Below are 19,698 nucleotides of genomic sequence, written 5' to 3'. Positions count from 1 at the left end.
AGCTAATAAATCTCTAGAGACTGAAGTGTCTTTTACATTTCTGTCTCTATTACTGAAGTCATGTTGTCTTACCTGTCAGTATTTGATTAAATCTTGGTCTCCATGAAAATGGCCACTTCCATAGGCATCAATACATGGACATAGGACACAATTTCTGAACTGTGTCATCATTCCACAGATGGCGAAGCCAACCGCGTCTTGTACTGGCTCAGCATCAGGGAGAATGCCAGACTCTTCAGGGAGTGAGGGAGATCACCACTATTTCAGGGAGTCTCCCTGACATTCAGGGAGATTTGGCAAGCATGCCATCAACGTCAATATGGCTCTCAAAATCCTATCAACTAATATCAATGGTCTCAATTCCCCAAGGAAACGTTCCATAGTCCTGGGATCCCGCAGGATGGAAAAAGCAGCTCATCTTACCGATACTCATACTCAATTACAAGGTAGAAAATGCTCCCAGACCTAGTTCACCTCACAAGGCTGCAAGAAAAGAGGCACAGCAATCCTTTCACACAATAATATCCCGTTTTTAAACACTTACACTTAGTAGTGCTTGCCACTCTCCGCTCCATTAAGGTCCCCGCTCCAAATCAAGGTCAGGACTGATTATTCACTAAATTATTTTAATGCATTAAGTGATGACCCCCACTTCCTCGCATCAAATGTAAAACACCCCTTCCAGATATTCTCTGACCCTGAATATCCTATTCCAACAATAAAACTTATATGACTCCTGGAGCCATACAAACATTTTCGGCTCCTCACCAATTATACTCATGCATGGATATGATCCACATTTCTCGCTCAATGACAGATTCAATTATGGAAGCAGGAATCACTCCTTTTTCGTTGATAGGGGGAGTATATACCTTTCTAGAGATAATTCTGTCCTTTTCACACACTCACACACTCATCGATGGCACTGGGACGATTCAATGCTCTTAAACACTGATGCTTTTTCTGCAATCAATACAGTGATCCTGGATTATTTTATGGGCAATCCATCATCAAAAATCGTGCCAGAAATCGTGTGGGAAGCCCACAAAGCCACAATATGAGGGCATCTCATTAGCAGGGTCTCAGAAATTGACAGCTGCAGAAGTAGCCCTCTCTTGAATGGCAAATCTCATCACTGCTTGCCCAGCATAAACCATGCCCAAACTCTAGCCTACTCTCTTAGATCGAGGCTCTCAATGGCCAATTAAATACACTCCTCTCTTGCAGAGCTGCCTCTATCATGAAGAAGATTCAGCAACACTTCTATGGTATGGCCAACAAGGCCGATTCTGTGCTAGCGAGAAAATTAAGGCTTCGGTCTGATAGACCGAAAGCTCTATCAGAGCTTTATTTTCTAAAGAAGAAAAACGCCAGGTCTATTACTTTTAAACCTATGGAATTTGATAATGTATTCCAAGATTATATTCCCTAAAACCTACCCAGATCGACACCGAGGGGGGATCTAACCATTGATAACCTGGAGGCATATCTAACGCTCTCCCAAACTTAACATTCCTCAACTTTCTTCCTTAAATGGAGATACCACACAAGACTAAACACTAGCTGCTATAAAGTCTATCAAGAACCCTTCTGCTCCTGGCCCTGACAGCTTTAAAGCCCAATATTGCAAAAAGCTTTCGGAGGTCCTTGTTTCTAATTTAACAGATTTTTATAACAAAGTGCGGAGGGGGCATCCGTTGATTCGCCAGCCACCTTATCAAGCGTAACTGACACCGAAACCTGAGAGGGACCTTACCCAATGTTCTAGCTATAGACCAATATCCCTCCTCAATGTTGATCTGAAACTTTTTGCTAAAATTTTAGTGAACAGATCACGTGTCATCCAGACCAAGTAGGATTTATCTGGGGGACATAGACTCCGGATAATACCAGGAAGGCCATCAACCTGTTCCACTCCATTCATACATATCCTCTCTGGTCCTTGTGCTAGACGCTGGAAAAGCTTTTGATGGTATATCTTGGCCATTCATGTTTGGAGTGCTTGGGTCAATGGGCTTCCCTGGGAAGGGATATGGGCTCTATATCATTCCCCTTCAGGTACTACGCTTATTTTTGTGCTGGTTAAAGAACGATAGCCAAGATATGAGCTAACAAAGAGATATCTGATATCCAGGTGGGCGCCGTGGATCATAAATTGGCTCATTACGCTGATGACGTCCTCTTGAAAGTAGCAATCCCCACTACTCTCGGAAATTGACTCATAGGGGCAGATTTAATTGTAAAAAAAAATCGCCGTGTAGTGTCCCGGAATGGACACGAGACACTATGCAGTGATTTTTCTTTTTAGTGAAATATCCGCTCACTTTTGCTCGCGCTCCATAGATGCGAGTAAAGTGAGCGTTACTTTTTACCGTATAAAGTGAGCAGGGTCCTCTTCCCTCCTGCTCTCATTACCTATAACTTTTGCCCCCCAGTTATACTGCGCACCTCCTCATTGAGCTCTCTGCCCCTTGTCTACACTCCTCCATTGTCTTTGCATCTCTTTTAGCGGCTTTAAACCTGTTAGTTGCACCCCCGCTAATGGGAACAGGTTTCAGCCCTGTCCTCAATACACCCCTTGCACCCCATTATCTGTGCTGAAAGTTGTAGTGTTATTAGCTTACTGTATTGTACTGTTATACCATGTATCGTCTTGTTGTTTTCCCTCTGTACGGCGCTGTAGACCTCACGTGGCGTCCTGTAAATAAAGGTTATTAATAATAACAATAATAATAATAATAATAATAATTACTTCATATGTTATTTTTCATTGTTTTATTACTTGTTATTCCAATTTTGCTTGCAATGACTTGACCCTTTATAAATAAATGATAAAAAAAAAAAAAAGTTCTTAATGGTATGTAAAAAACAAATGTTTTTCCTCACCAAGGGACGAATACATGTCTTGGTCAATATTTATTATATTTAATATTTATTATTTATACAGATGTAACCACTGCGCTGCCGGCTACCTGTACCAACCTGGGGGCTGCAGATCTTGGCAAGTTCTACCAGGGAACCCCCAGCCCAACTCACTTCAACAACTGGTGATGACTCACACACACACACACACCAGGGTAAGAGTTAAACACCACTTGGTATTGACAAGCAGTTCACTAGTTCAGGTGTTTCGTCATCATCATCATTCACCTGCCCCTGACCAGCCGCAAATAAAACCACTTTTTCAGCCATATCAGCAACTGCGTCCAAGTCTGAATCTTTACGCAATTGTTTGAATACGCCCCTTACTGTACACCCCCTACATTAGAACACCCCTTCACGGCCCCTGTTCACACCTCTTCAGGTGTAAGGAGTCAAAAATAGCTGTAGTTGTGTAGGTTCACTTAACTGAGCATGCGCACTCAGATACGCTACTCAAATGGTCTACGTCTCATTTTGAATCAGGCCCTATTACTCTCGCTTTGAAGAAGATAATGATGGGGGTAATAGCATCAGTAATAGTAGTAGCAACTATGAGGCTAAAAATAATGATATGGCCATTAGCTGCAGAATCTGTAATATTTGGTAGTAACCCCTGAAGCAAGTGCAAAAGATGAGATGAGTGGAGGAGAAGTCCCGGCAGTGTGGGTCAGTTCAAGGTCACAGTACTGATGATTACCCCTGTGAACGGTGTTGTGCAGTATATTGTGGATTATTCACATTTGACAGTTCTGGATACCTGGTGGGTTCTTGAAATACAGGTCAAAGACCTGTATAGGCCTCCAGTGGCTCTCCTCAATAGGCTGTAACATAGAAATATCAGTAACAGGAACAACTGAAAAGGATCAGGGTATTCTGATAAAAATATAACTCTCTGACAATGGCAGACTCCCCTCTGGGTTATGCAGTTTGCTCTGTGTCTCTGGCAGCTCTCCCTGTTAGATTGGCAGCTCTTTTGGCAAGGCTGGCAGCTTTCCCTGCAAGGTGGGCAGCTCACTGTCAAACATGCAGCTTTTTCTAAGGACTCTAGTAATACCTGCCTCTTAACTCCCAGGACCCGTCCTCACATACAGGTGAGCACAGGGTCCAGGAGCTACACAGATATGGGATCTATTAACAAAAATGTTCGTTATCATTTTCTGGATAAGAGCGTTTTCCATAATCTGGAGCACCATAACTAAAATTGGCTAAATTGCAATTATAAAATACAGCAATATTTTCCCACACCATCACTGGCATTATCTTAATCATTATCTTTCTCATCACTTTGTGTAGAAAAGCACTTTATTGCAATAGTGGGAGGAAGCAATTGGAACTCATGCCTGTGTGTATTGTGGCAAAGAGGGATATTTTCCACAGTTCCCCTATAAGAACAGGTAGGAACAAAGTTAGTCTGCAGGGTTAAGTTTTCCCTAGGTTCCTCTCTTAGCACACACACACACACACACACACACACACACACACGTTCCACATGGGTGTGATTGGTTTGCTGTGATTTGTTGTAGTGCTTGGGGTGGAGGATAAAGACACTGTCTGTATGTGTGGGTGGGACCACCGATGCCAGTAAGTGGCCGGCTTGCAGACAGGGAAGTAATGTCTAGCCAGATGTAGGTGGTGGGGATTTTCGTGTACTGTTACTGGATATGATTGCTGTACCAGCATTGGAGCTGTTTTACCATCCTGACAACTGCTAATAAACAGCTAAATGTGTCCGATTCCTGTGAATGGTGTACGTTCTCACAGTATGACATTATCACCATTCAGCAATGAGTTACTTTTTCTTCTTTCTGGTTTTTGGAAGTTTCTGGATAATGTGTCGGTGAATTAAAGATCCCCTATCGGAATGTCATTTCACTTGTTTCGTTAATTTAACTTTAAAATTGTATGTGAAATCCAAAACCGAGGTACCACGCTATTCCCAGATTTGAGTAGAATTTATTGTTTTCCGTATCCTCAGCTAAACTCTGCTGTTATTTGATCTGCCGGGGATATGTAGCCAAGCTCTAACTTCAAGAATTGCCAGAAATTCCAGATTTAAATGAGAGTTACACTGGTACAGTGTAATATGGTGAATTATTCATACAATGTATGGTAGATTGACAGTAAAAGAAAATATTTAGGATTTATAAATGAAGCCTACAAATGTCTTTGTATTTTACTGCAGGAACCCCTATAATCTAAGGCAGCAGGGGCAAAGGCAGGATTTGTAGAGGGGGTTCTCCACACCACGCCGCCAGTGGGCGTGACCAGCATGCATGGGGGCGTGGCTATAATTTAGACAGTGCTTGGCTACTCTCCAACTTTTCCTATCCCCATAATATACTAATATACATGGACAATGCTGCCTGCACTACTGTTAGGTGCACGCAGCTCTCCCTTTTCAAGCAAAGCCGTGTGAAGCGGGGCAGGGTCCAACCACCTCAATTATACAGTGCCTCAGGCTTGGAGGGGGGTTTCTAGGCACTAGGTAACCTCCCCTCGGTTTGCCTATGGGCAGGTACCATGAAAACTGCTAGGCCTAACGGGACTAGTCAGGGTTCTGTTTTCAGCCCGAATTCGCCCAGGCCTCTGGATGAGGATAGTCCTGACATGCTGCCATGTGTCTCATAGATGAAGAAACAGCCAATATGGGCAGGGAGTTTTTTGAGGTGACCACTCATGACAAGGCCTGAATAAGGCTTCAGGACTAGGCTAAGGCTGGGTACAAAATACAGGTTTTTTTATCTAAGTATCGTGGCAATCATACAATAAACGACCGTTGGGTCCGATAGAGCATTAGTGTGTACACTCCAATGATCATGTCTTACCGCACCAAAGCACATCATATGGTTTCATTTGATTTTATAAGCAGACTAAAAATCTTGTTCCACGATGGAGCGATGTTGTTCCAATGCTGCAGTGTGTACGCACTCAGGACCGGCAGTGTCCATAGATCTCTATGTAGTGTGCAGAGACACAATCTTCTCAGCCGATGGTTATGACAGATGAAGAGCACAGATCTGATGGTAAATCATGTAAAATGTTTATAGTGTGTACACAGGAATCAACTGCTGATCAGGACCTTCAGTCGTTGGTAAAATTGCTAAAGATATCTCATCGGGGAAAAATTTCTGTAGTGTGTAACCAGCCTCATAGTGTCCCCTCGCCACACCAGGCTATTACGCAGTAGGTAAAAACAAAGTTGTTCTTAATGTAAAAGTCGGCTTCCTTCACCAGATGTTTATGTTCCTGTGATTTCGAAACTTGTGAACGAGCGCTACTGAGGGTGAAGATGTGAAGGGGGAGGAGTCTGTAACACCTGTGCCTGTTGCCTTCTTTGTCTATCATACTCGCTTATCCTCAAGCATTCGTCCAATGATGACTCATTGTCTTCATCCTGTGCGAATACGTCAAAAATTAAACTTTACTACATTTTTCTTGCATGCTTTTTACTTTGGAGAACAACTATTTTTATCCTTATTATTATATATTTGCTAATGAATTTCAGTTTATACCTCTCCCTGTCACAATTTTGCACCCCAAAAAATGTTGTGCCCTAGGTTGCAACCTAGTCACCCTATTGTATAATCGGGCATTGCTCAAGACTAGCTTCTGACCGAAGGATAATATAATTAATGATGATGATGAAGGATAAAAGTAATTAAAAGGACAGGCAGTCATACAGGCAGGAGTAGAGTCACTAACCTGTGGTTTGTTCAAACTGCAGGTTTTCTGGTGCTTTGATGTGTGATTTGTAAACCAAGTGATTTTCATAATCACAATAAAGCGCATGGTTTTAAACCTCAAGGATTATAATTGCCATCCTGGTTTTTATAAATGGGAAGTTTACATATTCTAAAAGCCCAGTGCTACTCAGCAGGGCCCAGGGGGCTAGAAGGGTATACCCGGCCCCTCACCCAAATTTTGCTCTGGGGCCCCTAATGCCTGCATTATATTGAGAATTGTTTGCTTTTGTTGTGTTGCATATGGAACGACACATGGGCAAAGCTTCTTTCTGTGAAGACGGCCAAATCGCCTTTCCTCTGGAATGTGGATATTTGCACAGTTCTGGGTAAGAAAAGTTCTCAGGGAATACATTAGTCAGACCTATATCATAATGGGCCCCCACTTGCAAAAAAAAAGATAAAATATGTTTAATGTTAAAAAAAAAAAACACTAAATTGTGCAGGTTGATAACCAATAATGAGAGTTTTTAAATTATTATTAACTCCTTTGAAAAACGTATCTCCTTGGGTAGATTTATTAAACATTCTAAAAAGGAAAAGTGGAGAGGTTGCCCATAGCAACCAATCAGATTCCAGTTATCATTTTTTTTAGAATGTACTAGTTAAATGGTAGCTAGAATTTGATTGGTTGATATGAGCAACACCTCCACTTTTACTTTTTTAGAAAGTTTAATAAATCTGCCCCAGGTTTGTGTGCTTCTGATTTCAACAGACAATTTAATTTGCAGATACAAAGTATTGGGTCACTCACCCTCATTGGAGGTTATGGAAGGGACTGCAAGAAATTTCTGTACCTGGTCCTGATATTTCTCTTGGTGGCCCTGCTGGTAGGCTAAGAAGATTGTGTATTTCAGTGTGGAATGAGTATACATTCTCTGTATAGCGCTGTATTATACTTTGACGCTATATAACTAAAGAGTAATAATAATCTTCTTTAAGCTTTAATATGAACATAAAAGTATACGGTTGTGACTTATTAGGGGGTATTCAATTGTTTCTTTTAACGCGCTAAAACAAAAAAAAACGAGCGCTCGAAAAAAACTTCATATTATACGGTAATTTTGTGCGCGTAAACAGTTAATACGGTACTTACTCGCTGCCAGCGGGCTGAATTTCAGCTCGCTGCTCAGGGAGCTGCTCGATGAAATTTAGCGAGTAATTACCGTATTAACGGTAATATTTTTAGAGCGCTCGTTTTTTTTGGTTTTAGCGCGTTAAAAGAAACAATTGAATACCCCCCATTGTGTGATACCATCATTGCTCTACTCACTTGTGAATCCACAGAACGGGCTGCTGTAGCAGTTTGCTCCTGGTAATCCCAGGAAAGGTTTGGCGTACTAGCCTGCCAGATTTTTATAAACTGGTCAAAATGTAACTATTTTTCATCTTCAGATATATTCTACAGATCATAACTCAAGCCGGGAAAGGCCACTCTGTCAATTACACAACCTAATTGAATCCTGTGAGACGTTCACTAAGGGCTCATACAGACAGTGTTAATAAAAAAAGTTATAGCACAGACAAGACCTTGTAATCAGTCCTGGCTTTTAACAAACTCTTCAAAGTTTGTTCTCAGAAGCATCTTGCAGTGTATTGTATCATGATAATAATGCCTTAAAACGACATTATAGTGTACTATGTGTTAACACTTTTGGACAGTACAGTCCATCTGCTGCAAGCAGAGTCTGTGTACAGTATGTCTGATTGTATGTGGGCTGGAAGGGGATTGTGTGTGTGGTCTTGGATCACTTTGGACCAGAGTTCAAGGGTCAAGCTTGTATTTGTGCAACGCAAATACAAACTTGACCCTTGAACTCTGGTCCACAACCAGCTCTAAGATTCACTGGTCTCTGTGAGTATCAGGAAGGTCCTTCTATTTCCTGCCCCCCTCATCATCATCAGCCATTTAAAGCCATTTAAACCCAATTGTAAAGCGCTATGGAATCTGCTGGCGAGAGACTAGGGTCAATTTAATAGCAGCCAATTAACCTACCAGTATGTTTTTGGAGTGTGGGAGGAAATCGGAGCACCCGGAGGAAACCCACGCAAACACGGGGAGAACATACAAACTCCACACAGATAAGGCCATGCTCAGGAAGTCATGACCCCAGTGCTGTAGGGCAGAAGTGCTAACCACTAAGCCAACGGTTATTCCAATGAGTAATTGTGCATTCTGTGAATCCTATCCCCTTTCATGCAATCAGTGATCAGTGCAAACGCTGCAGATTTTTTTCCACATAACATAAGACCATATTTTGATTATATCTTTCCATCAGGCCTATATGAGCTTATTTTTTAGGAATAATTTCTTTTTTTTAAAATCGGTGAATGGTTACTTATGGAATTCTTTTTGTGAATACCCAGTTGGATTGCAGAAATGCCAAAATGTGTTAAATATTACGAAATTACTGTCAGTAACAATACCCAACAACACCCCCTTTGTTTTGTACCATGCCATGCTATAAAATGTACCAGCATACGGTTCTAATTTTAAGAAAAATCCTTTCCATCTGTAGTTGATAGTAGATTATCCTTAATAAAACTGCCACTTGTATAAACTGGTCTCCGGGATTCTTCTATTCTGGTCCTTGTGTACAGTTTAACCCAGTGGTTCCCAAACTTTCTCAGTTTGAGGGACCCTTAGGCCAAAATAATTACCGGGTAGTCCAGTTTTTTAAGTAGTTGGGTCACAATAACGTAAGAAGTATTTAGGCCTCTTCACCATAACATTGTGCCCCTTCATCATACCACTGCACCCCTTCACCATATCAGACTGTCCCCCTTCATATCACACTGTGCCCCTTTACAATATCACCATGTGACCCACTTTTTCACACTGGATCCCTTCACTGTTTAACACTGTTCCCCTTGTCTATTTCCCTTTGTGCCCCTTGTCTATTTCACCCTGTGCCCCTTGTCTATTTCACCCTGTGCCCCTTGTCTATTTCACCCTGTGCCCCTTCTCTATTTCACATTGTGCCTCTTGTCTATTTCACCCTGTGCCCCTTGTCTATTTCACCCTGTGCACCTTGTCTATTTCACCCTGTGCCCCTTCTCTATTTCAGTATGTGCCCCTTCTCTATTTCTACCCTGTGCCCCTTGTCTATTTCAGTATGTGCCCCTTGTCTATTTTAATCTGTGCCCCTTCACTATTTCATACTGTGCCTTCTCTATTTCACTCTGTGTCCCTTTTCTGTTTCACCCTGTGCCCCTTCTCTATTTCACTCTGTCCCCCTTGTGTTTCACCCTGTGCTCCTTCTCTATTTCACTCTGTGCCCCTTCTCTATTTCACTCTGTGCTCCTTGTGTTTCACCCTGTGCCCCTTCTCTATTTTACTCTGTGCCCCTTGTGTTTCACCCTGTGCCCCTTCTCTATTTCACTCTGTGCCCCTTGTCTCACCTTTCACTTGCCCTTCTTTCTTCTGTGTTCTATCTTCTGGCTCTTCCCTGCCCCGCTTTTCACTGAAAATGTACGGCATAATGATGTCACACCCAACATTCAGTGAGAACGGAGCAGGGAGGAGGGGAGAGGGGAGGGCACCTGGGCGCCAGGCAAAATAAAAAAAAACAACGGAAAAACGGGGGGTGGCCCGCTCACCGCTGGCTCTGGCTTTGGCAACCCTCTTTGATCATAGTGCACAGCTTGGGAACCGCTGGTTTAACCCCATAGCTACTGGGCAAATCTTATAACAATGCATCAAATAACTTTTTTAAAATGTTTTTATAAAACATATGAACCAGTCACCAGTATCTTCCAATGGTCCCGATTTTGGAGGGACATCCCGATTCACGGACTGAAAAAGGGGTGGGGCTATACGAAAAGTGGGTGTGGGTTACAAAAATGTGCTTATTCATGGGCTGAGTTTGTGCTAAACAGGGGCGGGACTTATTTTGTTATGCTTTTGGGATTCTAAATGTTGGGGCTATACAGTTACCAGTGTGATGAAGTCCACTCTCTCTTCTCTCCCTTCTACCTGCCAACTGGATCTCAACCCCTCCCACGACCTTCGCTCCCTCTCCCCCACTGCCTACTCTCACCTTGCACACCTCTATAATCTGTCGCTCTCTCCTGGCATTGTCCCCTACTCTTTCATACATGCACTTATCTCCCCCATGCTTATCAAACCTAACCTTGATTCCTCCTCTCTAGCTATCGCTCCATGTCACTTCTTCCCATTGCCTCCAAACTACTTGAATGGATTGTCTGCAACCGCCTCTTCAGTCACCTCTCTGCTAACTCCCTCCTTGACTCCCTCCAATCTAGCTTCAACCCCCTCCACTCCACTGAAAACGCCCTGGCCAAAGTTACAAATGACTTCCTTTTGGGTTTGCCAACCACTCCTTTTCTATTTCCACTCCTGACTTATCCTCACCCCCTTCCGCCCTCCCCATTTCCTGTCCCAATTACTGTAACCTTCTCCGTACTGGCCTCCCCCACTTCCATCTCGCCCCTCTTCACTCTATTCTTCATGCAAGACTTATCTTTATTTCAGGCCGCTCTTCTTCTGTCTCCCTCTCTGCCTTGACTTACACTGGCTCCCTTTCCCCTACAGAGTCTTCTTTAAACTCCTTACCTACAAGGCCCTCTCCCCACTCCACTGCCCATTATATCTCTAACCTCCCCTCCATCCACACTCCCGCACGTTCCCTGCGTTCGGCTAATGACCATCGCCTTTTCTCCGAACTGATCACCTCATCCCACACCAGAATTCAAGACTTCTCCAGTGCTGCCCCCCTCCACTGGAATGACCTTCCTCCCTCCATCCGTCTGTCCCCTAATCTTAGCTCCTTTAAACGGGCTCTCAAAGCCCATCTGTTTCTCAAGGTCTACCAGCCATCCATCTAACCTTCTCCATCCTTGTTCTCCTCACCTCCCACCTCCCTGTCTCCACCTATGCTTGATCCCCTCTACTGATTCCTCTCGTACCTACTGTCTGTCTCCCCTCCCCTTAGTATGTAAGCTCTTATGAGCAGGGCCCTCTTCCCTTCTGTCTCAATACCATTTCTTCTACTCCTACACCACTGTATTTTGCTATGTCTGAAGATATTTAAGTCTTGATTATACTCGTTTTACTCTGTACTGTTGTACCCTGGTATACTGTCTGTATTGTATTTTGTACGTTGCTGTGGATACCTTGTGGCGCCATATAAAGAATAATAATAATAATATAATTATTAGTAGTAGTAGTAGTAATATTAATAGTAATAAAACAAATGTGAGGAGTCTGTGGAAATTAAGGGGGTATTTCTCAGATGTATAATTGCCAATCTGTATACCCAGTCCACAAACATAAGATTTCGGTTTGCAGGGTGGTACATTCAGCTGATCAGAAAAGGAAGGAGATGCGTCTATGTTCAGGCGTTCACCATTTTACAGGGTGCTGCAGAGTATTTTAGCAGACCTGAAATTTTCGCTGCTCCGAGATGTCTGGTATCAGCACTTTTCCAATCATTTCCACTATGTCCCTTCTCCTTACCGGTGCACATGATGTACAATCTGCCTAAATAAGCACTTTGTCACTTATACAATTGTCAGCTGCTACTTGAAGAACTTACTTGAGAGTTAAATGAGGCCAAAGAGAACAGAATCCTGGGAGAAAAACAGAAACGTTAGAATTAATAAGGGGGGCAGGAAAAGTGTAAAACTCTGGTTATTTGGCTTATAAGGTCATAGTAATAGCATTGTTACAGTTTGATTTGAGTGCTTTATGGTTTTCATAGCTGTGCATAATATAAAATATGCTTTACATTAAACTTTGGTGAGATGCATGAGTCTATCTACAAACACAAATAGCTCATTTGGCCACAGAGCTAATGTAAACGGATAGAAAGTTGCTAGGTAGTGAAATCTGCTGTGTATGGGGAAAATGTTCACCCTATGATCACAGCTTTAATGCCCCATTCATTTCAATGGGATTTCAAATAATGCATGTGTTGAAACTCCCTTTTTTTCAAGGGAGTTTCAACACATGCATTATTTGAAATCCCATTGTAATGAATGGGGCCTTTGAAAAGCATTAAAAACAGGCTAGTTATGGAAAGCTGGGAGTTCTAGACACCATAGAGGTGTTAATACTCCCCAAAGGATAACTGTGATGTATGTTATATTACATTTCGGAATCTTTCCAGTAACAATAATTGTTTCTTTCTCTCATCAATAAACAAAACCAAGACCCGACCCGTTACCAAGGCAGACACCAGGGGAGGAATCTTTGATTATTGGAACATATTAAATTATTGTGAAACACATTGCTATGGTCAATTGAAAAGTTTGATACGATCAGTTAAAATGATTATACATATGATAGCACCTGCTCTATTTTATAGTATTATATGTTCTTCAGACATTAACCCCATCTCATCCACAGCTCTGCGACACCTGTAAAAACATATGCCATATTTCCTGACTGCAGGGGCTGTTAGGAAGTACCAATAACTGGTGCGCACAGCAATGTACAGTCATGGCCAAACGTTATGAGAATGACACAAGTATTGGTTTTCACAAAGTTTACTGCTTCAGTGTTTTTAGACCTTTTTGTCAGATGTTGCTATGGTATACTGAGGTACAATTACAAGCATTTCATAAGTGTCAAAGGCTTTTATTGACATTTACATTAAGCTTATGCAAAGAGTCAATATTTGCAGTGTTGACAATTGTTTTTTAACTTCAATAGTATTTTTATTATTAATTTTTCAAAAATTATGGGGTACAGAAAGAAGAAAGGGATGGGGGGTAAGGAAAGGACACAAAATAAAAAGGGGAAGGATTGAAGGGGTACATAGTGGGGGGAACACATTAAACAATTCTGCTGTTAAACCATATTGAACACATGGGGGAGGGAACCTAATAGGATCCCTTCCAATTCGTGAAAGTTACACTGGTCGAATGGTCACCATGGAACTACTAATAGGGACATTGGGGAACTTCGCTAAGTGTAGGAGATGCAGGTAGTAAATCAGAGTCTATTCGGTCTGGACGCGCTCCCTCTCCGTCCGTAACATACACATGCCAGCTGAACCACTTCATTATCGGGGACGAGGTGGCAGTGGAGTAGGGCATCCCCTCTGTCTCCATTTCAAAGCTGAATTGCACCTTGGCCACTACTTTCGATATCAAGGGTATCTGTGGTGACTTCCAACCTTGAGCTAAGGACGCTCTTGCGGCAATCAGAATATGACTTGACCATTGTTTTTGAAGACCTGCAATTCGCCCTGGCATGCTGTCAATCACTTCTGGGCCACATACTGACTGATGGCCGCCCATTCTTGCCTAATCAATGCTTGGAGTTTGTCAGAATTTGTGGGTTTTTGTTTGTCCACCCGCCTCTTGAGAATTGACCACAAATTCTCAATGGGATTAAAGGTATGGGAAATTTCTTGGCCATTCACCCAAAATGTCGATGTTTTGATAACCGAGCCACTTAGTTATCACTTTTGCCTTATGGCAAGGTGCTCCATCATGCTGGAAAGGCATTGTTAGTCACCAAACTGTTCTTGGATGGTTGGGAGAAGTTGCTCTTGCAGGGCGTTTTGGTACCATTCTTTATTCGTGGTTGTGTTCTTAGGCAACATTGTGAGTGAGCCCACTCCCTTGGATGAGAAGCAACCCCACACATGAATGGTCTCAGGATGCTTTACTGTTGACATGACACAGGACTGATAGTAGCGCTCACCTTTCCTTCTCCAGACAAGCGTTTTTCCAGATGTCCCAAACAGAGAAAAGGACTTTACCCCAGTCCTCAGCAGTCCAATCCCTGTACCTTTTGCAGAATATCAATCTGTTCCTGATGTTTTTCCTGGAGAGAAGTAGCTTCTTTGCTGGCTTTCTTGACATCAGGCCATCCTCCAAAAGTCTTCACCTCACTGTGCGTTCAGATGCACGCACACCTGCCTGCTGACATTCCAGAGCAAGCTCTGCACTGGTGGTGCCCGATCCCTCAGCTAAATCAACATTAAGAGACGGTCCTGGCGTTTGCTGGACGTTCTTGGGCGCCCTGAAGCCTTCTTCACAACAATTGAACCTCTCTCCTTGAAGTTCTTGGTGATTCAATAAATGGTTGATTTAGGTGCAATCTTACTAGCAGCAATATCCTTGCCTGTGTAGCCCTTTTTGTGCAAAGCAATGATGACTGCATGTGTTTCCTTGCAGGTAACCATGGTCTACAGAGGAAGAACAATGATTTCAAGCACCACACCCCTTTTAAAGCTTCCAGTCTGTTATTCTAACTCAATCAGCAAGACAGAGTGATCTCCAGCCTTGTCCTCAACACTCTCACCTGTGTTAACAAGAGATCACTGACCTGATGTCAGCTGGTCCTTTTGTTGGAGGGCTGAAATGCAGTTGAAATTATTGGACTTTGAAATTATTTGCAATTCATCTGATCACTCTTCATGACATTCTGGAGTATATGCAAATTGCCATCATAAAAACTGAGGCAGCAGACTTTATGAAAAATAATATTTGTGTCATTCTCAAAACTTTTCCCCATGACTGTAGTAGGAGGGTTTATGAAGAAATGAATGGCAACTGGTACTTTTTCTGGACAATAACTTTATTTAAGCCTCTCTACTCCATGTATGGTCTAATGCCTCTATCCTTTTTGCTGAAACAGTCTAATCAATCCCTTGTCCAAATTTCTGTTTTGTTTTTTTAATCATTAGGTTTATTTTGTTTCACGGGAAGGGATACATAATTGCAAAAAGGGGAGGGGATGGTGGTACAGGTTTACAGAAACTGTAGCCTACATGAAAGATTTTACATAATTGTTTTGTATGATACAGACGTTTACAGAAAGGTTTCATATATAACAGAGACAATCTAGTTTGTGCATTTGGGGGTAAGTTTATCAAGCTGCGGGTTTGAAAAGTGAAGATGTTGCCTATAGCAACCAATCAGATTCTAGCTGTCATTTTGCAGAATGTACAAAATGAATAACCAGAACCTGATTGGCTGCCATAGGCAACATCTCCACTTTTCAAACATGCAGCTTCATAAATGTACCCCTTGGTCAGCGATCGGTTTTAATATATTTAGGTACCCAAATAGTGGAATTTCATGGCAGAATGTGGCTGACAGCAAGTCATAGTGTGTAAGAGCATTGAAAGCATTTGGAAAACTACCTGAAAATTGTGTTCTGTATTCCGCTAGGAGATCTTCAAAGATATCACATTAATTACCGTATATACTCGTGTATAAGCCGAGTTTTTCAGCATACTTTTGTATGCTGAAAAAGGGCACTCGGCTTATACACGGGTGAACTTACCTGGTGTCCGGTCCCTCGGCTGTCAACTTCTGCATATGCGTTCCAACAACAGGAAGTTCGGCATTTGGAACGCAAACTTGCGTTCCAAATGCCGAACTTCCTGTTGTTGGAACACATATGCGTTCCACTGCCGGGTAAGTGAAAAATGTTTATCATTTTCTAACCTGTGCTATCTGCCCTTGACCTTTGCAAAGCTCTGTCCTTGGACTGCTGTCTGACCACCGTGGTGTTAATCTACAGCTGCCTTGCAAGTCACAATCTGTGTGTTCTCTGTGGAAATCCATCATTCACTTTCAGAGGTCCCTGGTGAAAACTGGAGTTCTCATCAAACTCTGTGCCCCAAGTTAGCCAGGGCAAATCTCTAGCATCATAGAAGTGGACCAAAAGTTACATTTCACAAATAGATCTTTCTCTCTCTCTATTTTCTATTTTATTTTATTTATTTATTTTATTTTTTTTCCTCTCTCTCTCTCTCTCTCTCTCCTTTTTGTTTTTTTGTTTTTTATTTACAGTGCAATTACATAATCAACAAACAATACAGCCACCATGTTCATACATTTATATCCCTACCCCTTATATACCCCTTTATTTAGGTTAGGTTGTACCCAATGATTTTATAATCATTTATGAATGTTCCTTGTCATCTAGCTAAAAATGATTTCATAGATTTTTATTTAGGTTTTTAAATTAGCGCTCTTTTCCACCCTAGGCTTATACTCGAGTCAATAAGTTTTCCCAGTTCTATGTAGTAAAATTAGGTGCCTCGGCTTATATTCGGGTCGACTTATACTCGAGTATATATGGTAACGCTATCAAGTTATTAGCCTGGGCCAATAATATTATTTTGAATACCCGAATGTGACCCGGGTGCGGGGCCAAAATGATGCAATTTGTGGTGTTCTGCCCCCTCTGCATTTGTACTTAATCCCCCTCCCCCTCCAGCGGGTTTTGCAAATACCCCCAAGCCAGTGTAGATGCCCTTAGCGCTGGGCAGACTTGACATTTGCTGGGCAGAATTAATGCATAACTGATCAAACCACAAACTGCCTTGTTTAGATGGTGCTTTCTAGAGCCCTTCCAGTAAGTATCATATATAAGGTTCTATGTCTATATAAGGTATGCATGCTGCTATTCGGGCATAAATTGTTTCTCAGTAAAATGTGCCATGCTACACACAATGCTTTTTGTCTAAGCATAGAGCACTATGCACCGTCCTTATTTTGTGTCAAGAATAAGACTGTGAAAATCAGTTTATAAAACGTTTGTAAATGGCTCTGTTACAGTTTTTTAGATCAGTCTCCTTGGAATTGAGATTTGTTTTTTTTTAATTAAGTGTCAAGATGCATTTGAGCCTGGAACGGTGGTATGTTAGAGCTGCGGTGAGATTTCTGTGTGTTTCAGGTGGTATCTGGATGCGGCCAGCCCCCCTCTCTCTCCCCCGTGCTGGATCAGTAATGAAGTTATATGCTTCCATAAATTGTGTTTGTTTCAGCTCCTTTCTCTCTCTCCTTTCTCCGCCGTAAAAGCTGGAATATCTGTCCCGCTTCAGCTGGTTTCCTGGCAACAACGCCTGAGAAAAAAAGAAAAAAAAAAGAGGAACAAAATCCGCTGATCAAGACAGAGATTTTGGTGATGTGACCTCTCTGTTTGAGAAGGAGCGGCCGTCAACTGGCCCTAATGCCCTGCGCTGACCCACTAGCTCTTGACGTGGGAGGGAGATCCAGGTTTAAGGTCCGCTCAATCCCGTAATTGGGGACGGTGAAGGGTCTTTGGGTCTGACTAAGGCTTCCATCTGCTCACACAGCAAATACCAAAAGTTTGTTGGAGCAAAGAAATTAGTGTCACATCACAGAGGGGTAAAGACGTGACCACTTTGAAGGGAGGTGGTGGGAGAGACAGCAGCCTTTCTTCTGCCTGATGAATACATCTAATTAGTAAAGTCACAGCGATATGTGACGGATTCCTATACTAGGGATGGTACTTTGACAGAAGCTTTCAAGCAGTGTCCTTTTAAGAGGACTATGAGATTATTAATCTCTAAATGAATCATTACGCCATTGTGATGATATCATAGATCTAAATCAATCTCCAGTAGCCTATTATAATACACAAGTGGTATCAGAAAATTAAAGCTGTATAAAAGTGAGTTCTGATGTCATCAATTCAGTGCTCATTGGGAAAACATGAGTATTATAAGAAATAACGCACCCAGCCCCTGTGGGGAATGATTACAGGTATTAGAGGTCACCTTGGAATTCTGTGACTTGTATAAGCGCACTCTGCTCACTGCTTTGTGGCCTTAAATCTCCATATAACTTGCAGCAGGGAGTGCGTCCTGCTGTCTACACAATGTGCTAGATTTCTGCAATGCTGTACTGCATCATCAGGTCGCTCGGTACATTAGAATTATTGGGCTGCAACAACATCAATAAGATGCTGGCTGCCAATATCTGTTTATAAGTCAAATGCCTACAGGGGAAATTCTGCTCAGTATTCTAGAGTTCACTATTAGAAATTCTCAGCCTATTACAATCTCCCCAGCAAACAGTGGAGACGGTCATTATGAGAGGTGAACCGATGATCGATGAGGATGCAGCCATCGGTTGGCCATGAATTAATGATATTACTGAGGCATGAGGAATGCGATGCCTCGTGCCTCAGTGATGTCACAAGTTCCAAGTGCATTGATAGGCTGTACAATCAAGGATATCATTTTAGACAATAAAAGTTTTTTTCTGTAGGCCCCCGACAGCCGAGAGGGGGTGTAGTCACTCTGATGGCAGATTTAGTGACGGCCAGTCAGTAAGAGATTTTATCCTTGGTTAGTGGATTCAGGGTCATTTGGCCATTCACTCGTTTGGTTCAGTATTCAATTGTTTTAGCTGTCGCGCAGTTAGCTTTCTCCGCCACCAATTAATTCACTTTAATAAACTGTGACTTATTTTGCCAAAAAAAAAACCCCTGAAATAATAATTGCATTCGAATCTATAGATGCAAACTCTCCCAGGACTTGTCAGAAGGATATTTGCAATAAAGCTGAGTTTAATGAAACATTTCCTCTATGAACACCGGACTCTCCGAGTCTATTGCCCAAAACAAAAGAGTGCAATTTGGAGCCTAAAATAAAAAAATTACAAGTGATAAAAGCTTGTCCTCAGCTAGAGTAAAAGAGTAACCTTTCAGTCTCTCTGGTGATATGGGAGCTTTAAAGAAAAATACCGTCACCAATACAACATAGGGATGCCGCCATTTTGTGGTCTGAGCCAATAATCAGCCTATTAAATTAACTTTGTGCCTCATACCTCATGCCTCGATGATGTCCAAGGGCTCCAAGTGAACAGAGTCTACATTCAGTCCACAAAATGGCTGCCTCCACTGTGTGTGGAAGACGGGTACGCTTTAAATACATATTTGTCACATAATACCTTTCCATAATGGATTAATTTGTATTTCACATGGAGAAGGCAAACACCTCCACAACATAGTGTGACACACCTGTGTGTATATCACACGCTGCCATACTGCTGTCTCAGACACTGGAGTTTAATGTGCAAAGCTCACTGTTTTGGGTGCCAGGAAAAAAAAAAAGCCTATAAAGTCTGTAAGAGACTTCCAGTCCCTCCCAAAGACAGCAAAATATTTCATCTATAAGGCTGGAGCTATAAACGCGAGCCGGATTGTCTGAGACCACACTCAGGGACCAGCCAGCCTGGATTACCAACTAGGGTAAGAGAAGTGTGAGTGTGTAACGGTGTATAATATAAAGTTTTC

At 42.2% G+C, this 19,698-nt stretch overlaps 1 long non-coding RNA gene across 1 annotated transcript in view; it reads right to left on the bottom strand.

Moving 5' to 3' along the window:
• Window positions 1-6,074: 6,074 nt before the first annotated feature.
• The window catches only part of LOC142101694 (uncharacterized), a 30,782-nt gene continuing 17,158 nt past the window's right edge, over window positions 6,075-19,698 (bottom strand). The window contains exons 2-4 of the long non-coding RNA XR_012679130.1: window positions 12,221-12,254; window positions 7,417-7,497; window positions 6,075-6,316 (exon numbers count right to left, since the gene is read on the bottom strand). This is a non-coding gene — a long non-coding RNA (uncharacterized LOC142101694). The remainder of the gene's footprint in view (window positions 6,317-7,416; window positions 7,498-12,220; window positions 12,255-19,698) is intronic.

Source organism: Mixophyes fleayi, chromosome 9 (assembly GCF_038048845.1).
Source record: "Mixophyes fleayi isolate aMixFle1 chromosome 9, aMixFle1.hap1, whole genome shotgun sequence".
NCBI lineage: Eukaryota > Metazoa > Chordata > Amphibia > Anura > Limnodynastidae > Mixophyes > Mixophyes fleayi.
Note: the sequence above shows the minus strand (reverse complement) of the source record. Positions and strands in the feature narration are given on the sequence as shown.